The sequence below is a fragment of the Dermacentor andersoni genome, chromosome 7 (assembly GCF_023375885.2).
Source record: "Dermacentor andersoni chromosome 7, qqDerAnde1_hic_scaffold, whole genome shotgun sequence".
NCBI classification, from domain to species: Eukaryota; Metazoa; Arthropoda; class Arachnida; order Ixodida; family Ixodidae; genus Dermacentor; species Dermacentor andersoni.
Genome location: NC_092820.1, coordinates 138,942,548 through 138,948,547, shown reverse-complemented (window position 1 = coordinate 138,948,547; position 6,000 = coordinate 138,942,548). Strand labels below are relative to the sequence as shown.

At 42.9% G+C, this 6,000-nt stretch overlaps 1 long non-coding RNA gene across 1 annotated transcript in view; it reads right to left on the bottom strand.

The window, feature by feature from the left end:
- Nucleotides 1-761: 761 nt before the first annotated feature.
- LOC129385647 (uncharacterized) overlaps nt 762-6,000 on the bottom strand; it is a 46,271-nt gene continuing 41,032 nt past the window's right edge. The window contains exon 3 of the long non-coding RNA XR_011895551.1: nt 762-1,020. This is a non-coding gene — a long non-coding RNA (uncharacterized lncRNA). The remainder of the gene's footprint in view (nt 1,021-6,000) is intronic.

Here is a 6,000-nt window from a genome sequence, read left to right as displayed (position 1 = left end):
GACTGGATAAAAGAGGAAAACATTGACACATACATACCAACACACATGCTGCTTCACCCTGTTCTGTGAGCGCTATTTCTAATGTCCTCAATATAGCCTATGAAAAAGCCCGAAGAAATACCATAGTTTACGAAGATCGTGGAGCGCGTTTACTCCTTTAATCTTGATATGAAGAAACATCTGGATAAGCAACCGAAGAACTCTAGTTGAGAGCTCCACCGATGGTGCCGAGTTCTCAGTCCAAGGTTCCATTGAAACTGGGAAAGAAAATATATTGTAGGGAGAGGAAAACAGTACATCTGACGACCGTAATTCATTAGATTTCACCATGACCTCTTCTGCCAATGCATGGAATTTTAGAAGTTACAAGCAGTAATGACTTCAATCCCACTAGGTGCCATTTCCAGGAGCAGTATGATGCGTGATAGGTACTATTTATGTTTGAAAGTCGCCAATATACATACTTGAATGATCGCCTAGAATCCTAAGGGTATTATAGAAAGTTGTCTGTAGACGATTTCGAATCACCATGGAGTATTTCATTCAGATTGATGGTTTGGGTAACATTATTTTTTCCTATGCGTAACCAATACTACTTGTGTAACGTGTGTGGCCAAATGGTTTCTTGGCTGACATTTTAACAGGAGAACGTGGTCATGTTTTTGCTTGCTGAATACTGTTGAAGTTTATTTTCCTGTAGTACCATTTTGATAAAATATTCTAATTTTTTTCATGGAGTTATGAATCTTATGTAAGGAATTTACAATAATTGACAGAGTTCCAGGAGAAGCTCGGAAAAATATTTTGCAGAGATAAGAGGCTGCAACAGAATTTCATTTCAGGGAAATTTTCATTACTCATATGGTATTTATAACGGTCTTTCTGATTTTGTAAAACACATTGTTATGTTCTTCCCCGTTTCCCTGCTTATATTCTGCAATTTTTTCCAGCATGTACTCTCGTCGAGTTTCGTGCCCTTCGTCGCCCGGAGCACATAGTATAGGGTCTTTCCATATCTGTCTGGAAATAAAATACAACGCAGCAAAAATTACGCACATTAAACAATTAAAAAAAAATGTCTTTCAATCCTATCAGCTGATACTGGCAATATATGTTTATTTGTAGTATAGAATAATTTGTATCAAATGTAGAAAACAATGAAACATTCAAGGTGAACATATTTCAAGCCAAACTACATATTTCCTGACAAAAAACGCGAAAAATTTGACCAGTCTTTTACGGTATTTAAACAACTCTTATTTACACCAAGGCAGTTTCTTATTGCTCACGGGTTCATAGATTGCACTAGTCCATCGAATGTCCAAAACTGAAATAAATTAAGGCAACTCGCATCTCCGGGTGGGAGGTGTTTTCTCAGGGTTTATTTGGCATGCGAATGTAGCAGAAGCTGTTACAAGGGAACTAGGAATGTCATAGTCTGGTGATCAATCGGAGCCTTGTAATAGATAAAAATTATGTATGCAATTTTTGACAGGCATTGTATTGTCTGCCCATTTGCAAAGCACTGCAAGTCCAGAAATTTTGTGCGTGGGAACATTTTCTTACGCGTAAGCGTTTTTGTTGCATATCTTGATGTGTTTGTGAAGTTCGCATAAAAAACGAAAAAAAAAACTATAGTACTTAATGTAAAAGAAAAGGTGTGGTTTTGAGATTTCAAAGGGCTGGGTCTCAAATTTAGAATTTTTATGACATTGTGCAACGACTTATTGTTTTATTATGAAAGGCGTATATACGCCTAGTGCCGTAAATTTTGTGCAACAAATGATTTCCTACAAAGTACTGTTCGCTGGGCATTGCATTGTGTGAATATACAGAAGGAAAAAACGGCGTGACCAATTTTCATACACGCATTTATTATTGTCACATGTCTTGAGTTTACGAATTTCATGAATACGGGGCAGCAGCTTCGTTTGCGTCAAGAAAATTGTTTAAAATTGGCTGTACTGGACCCGGTAGAAATATAAAAGACCGGGTTGAATTTACATGACCTATTACGTCTTTATTTGTTTTGTCCTCCAGTTGCGGTACTCATTTGTATACTTTGATACCCTGATTGCATGGCAAATGTGTGAAGACCAATATTCAGATCAGTTCACGTTGGTGTGTTTCTGTCATTCGTGCGCTACCTTGGATGTATTTAATGATGTCGCCTCTTTGGGCTGTAATTGCGCGAGGAATACCTTTGTGAGGTGTTTGCGTTGCATATCTCTGTCATTCATTTGGCCCACTTGACTCAGTTCGATTTAAACTGTGCGTGGCATGCCCTTCTCACACGTTCACAATGCCCTACGTTAGAAACACGAATCTGAGAAATTCATTCCGTAATTTTGTGTGCCTTACCCGGTTGCATGTCTAGATTGTAAGTAATAACTGCACATCCCTGGATGCCTACAGTGTCAGAAATAGCGATCAAATGTTTTATGTAGTATGGTTTCTATGTTGCCGTAGAATAGGACAATAAATTTGCAGGTGATGTTTGCACATTAGACACGGCTAGAATAGAAGTAAGATCGCTCGTACGCGTTTGTAGCGAAATGTTGTTGTTTTCTTTCTCACAGAAATGATGGATTCCATAGATCACTGCAAAAATTACGGGTACAAACCCTTCCCCGTCTATTCATTCTAAAAAAATGTGCGAAAAGGCAAAACAGAAGGCTCGCTGCATTGGTGATGGCATACCTTACGTCTTCGGTTTCAGTGTAAAGTCGAGTGGAAAATTCTAGAGACCACGGGAGAGGCGACTAAACTGTATCGCTGCGCCTTCTGGCGGCGGCAAGCTCAAGTTGAAAGGCGCGTACTGCCGACGCACGCCCTATTTTACCTCCCAGCCTGCTTGTTCGCTCGCTTCAACGGCGCGCGCACCGACACACGGCAGAGAGTGCAAGGTGCCACTTCTGCGGTCGCCGTGGAAGCGCCCAAGCGATGATATTGTGACGAAAATACTTAATAAGTATTAGCAGGGCTCTGAGCGTGCTGCATTCTACGCCTTTCTTCTAGGCGGTCCTCGGGGCAAAAAACTTGCTTCGTGTCACTTTCTTTCAAACGGAATTATGTGATCTTGCGGAGAACTCACGCATGATGGAATTATATGTGGTACTCAGGTCAAATATCATGCGCCCTGACAAACGCGGGAAACCACCGCATATGGAGTAGCTGGAGTGGGGAGCCAGGAAAGAGAACAGTTAATAAACGCAGTGTATTCCTTCTTGGAAAGAAAAAGAAAACGTCACGAAGATGAGAGGCGGGTGAAAGTTTTGAATACTTGATCAGGCTTCCAGTTGCAGCTGTTACTTGCCGCACTGAGTCGCAAAAGTTGCCACTAAGAGACCATTCTATGAATTACCGTGCTCTTCGCTTACCTTGTAATGTAAAATAGTCTAGCGAATTCTCTGTAAGCACATTTGAATTCAAAATGCTTGCATAATTTGAAATCCTATCTGAAAAAACAAATAAATTTTAGGACTCCTTCGTTCGGCTCAGTACACTACGGTCTTCCGTGTTGCGGCAACGAGCGTGTCTTGCGTTGCTCAGCGCGGTAGCTGAGTCGGTCGGTGGCACTTAATTCTTGCAAATAAACGATGAAGTCAGCCAGGTAGATCGGACATTCGGTAGAAGCCCATCTGCTTTCAAGGTAGGCGAAGTAGAAACGGATTTCTGTCACTAATGCCTTTGGTTTCGTTGTCTTTTGTACACAGTAATGATAAACGCTAGGTCTTCACAGATGTTGCCATGGCAGAGCTTATCACCTGCATAGGCTAGCTTTAGCTATAGGGCAATTTCATTTGAAGAAACGGTACAAGAATCAGTCCTTCAAAACGCCGTTACGTCGTCTTCCAGAATGTTGCCATGCATTCGATTCAATGAAACAAGGCTCATAATAGATTTAAGCATCCAAGGCGTTTCGCAAAGCGTCATCTGCTGGATGCTAGAAAGGTAAAAAAATGCGGTGAGCCGTATTATCCAAGCATGTAGAAAAAAAAAAGGAAAGGTGAAGCACAGATAACATAGCGGAATGGCTACGTGTACGGAAAGCAAGGTCGACAGACAAATAATTGGCACTGTAGTAGCTGATGCATATATATCAGTAAATGGCATGAGGCACCCTGCAGATAGAACATATTCGTTTAGCCATTTGGAGAAGACTGGTTGAAGCATGGCTTATGAACTCTGTCGATGACCAGATGGGACACCACCGGATAGGAGAGGACACTGAGACTATACATTGAGCGGGCTGTGAAAACATGAACCTGAGCTGAATGACAAATAGTCGCGTTCACCGATGAGTCGACATGCTCTAGCCGCTGGGACCAAAAACGGCGAGTTTGGCTTTCCATTAACAATAGGTGAAAGGATGTCCGGTTTCATTCTTTTTGTAGAGTGCGATTCGTATTGCAATTTAAGCTCTTGCACGTGTATGTAGATTTACGTGCACATTAATAAACCCTAGGTTGTCAAAAGTTGTGTGGCGTGGCCAAGTAAGGCGTGACTCATTATCATATCGTGTTCGGTACGGCGGAACACCAGCGTTTAATACATTAATATGTAACAGAACATTCATTACCTGCACCTCCTTATGCCCACGGCCAAAATTTGAGCGCTGAAACCCACGTGCCCATTGTATTCTCGTATATCGCCCCAGTTATTTAGCAGGAATAACAGTTGACTTGGATATGTCTTTTATATATTAAATCGAAGACGCGTTATCGAGTTTTAGAACTTTTCACGCCGTCCGTGGCGACCTCGCCTCACTCAAACATTACTGTATGAAGATTCAAGTGAACCGGAATCCTTTTGAACCGGTTCATTTATAAAAGCTGTCCTTGATCGTTTTGTCAATTTCTCCCCTCGTCAGGTATTCGCCACTGATCACGCAGAGGACCAGTGCCAGCGGAAGAAGCACGTCATTGTGGAGGCCACCATGAAGTGAGAAGAACTCGGTCCACTGGTTCTCATCGACGGGAAGTTCACGGTGTCGGGATAGTGTTGCATTATAGAGCAGGAATTGCTTCCATATCTTCCTTATGGAGCATTCAACGATGGCTGTTGCCCGTTTCAGCATAACAGCAGCCCTATTCATCCTGATCGCAGTTTAAATTCCCAGCTTGACGACCAGGCTGTTCGCACGCCGGAGCGGCCACCTCTCGGAGCGGATCTTATTTTTTTTTCCATGGAAAATGTCTGAGATTTCGCCAAACGCCGACATGCGTCTCGGAACCGAAGAAGTTTGAAAAAAGACACCCTGTGATCAGCCGTGTGTGAGGAGTGGGAAGCGCTTTCTTCACGACTAGAGATCATAAACGCAATGTAAGAACCGATGCCCCCAGGTATGGTGGAAGTAATTGCAACAGATGGGTATCCAACGAAGTACTGAAACCACTGAGTCACCTTACATCTTTGTCAAGTATTCTTTTCTGTTTCCGAGAAAAAAATAAATTGCGTTTATTGTAAGTTTTAACTGGATCTTCAATCCAGCTACTGGATATTCGGTGTTTTCCTGCACGTGTCTGGGTAAATTACATTTGCACCCAGTAGCACAAATAATTGCATCATGCGTTAGCTTCGCGATCTATCACACAATTTGATTTCAGAGAAGGTGACGCTAAAGAAGCTCTCGGCTAGCCAAATGGTCTAGAAAGAAGGCCTAGAGAGCAGCGCGCTGAGAGCCCTGCAAGTACACGTGGCGTATTTTCGTCACAACATCATTGCTAGGGAGCTTCCACGGCGACTGCAGAAGTGGCACCTTGCGCTCTCTCCCGCGCTGCGGTGCGCGCGCGGTTGAACAAGTCGACCGAGAAGGAAGCGCATGCGCAGTACGCGCTCACGAACTTAGGCCCGCAGCCATCAGAAGGCGCAGCGAGGTAGTGTAGTCGCCGCTTCCATGGTCTCTAGAATTTTGCGTTCGACTGTAGATACTTCATTATCCTTGATTGGATCACTTAGTGACCATCAAGTCCACGATGGATGACACCGTATACGTAG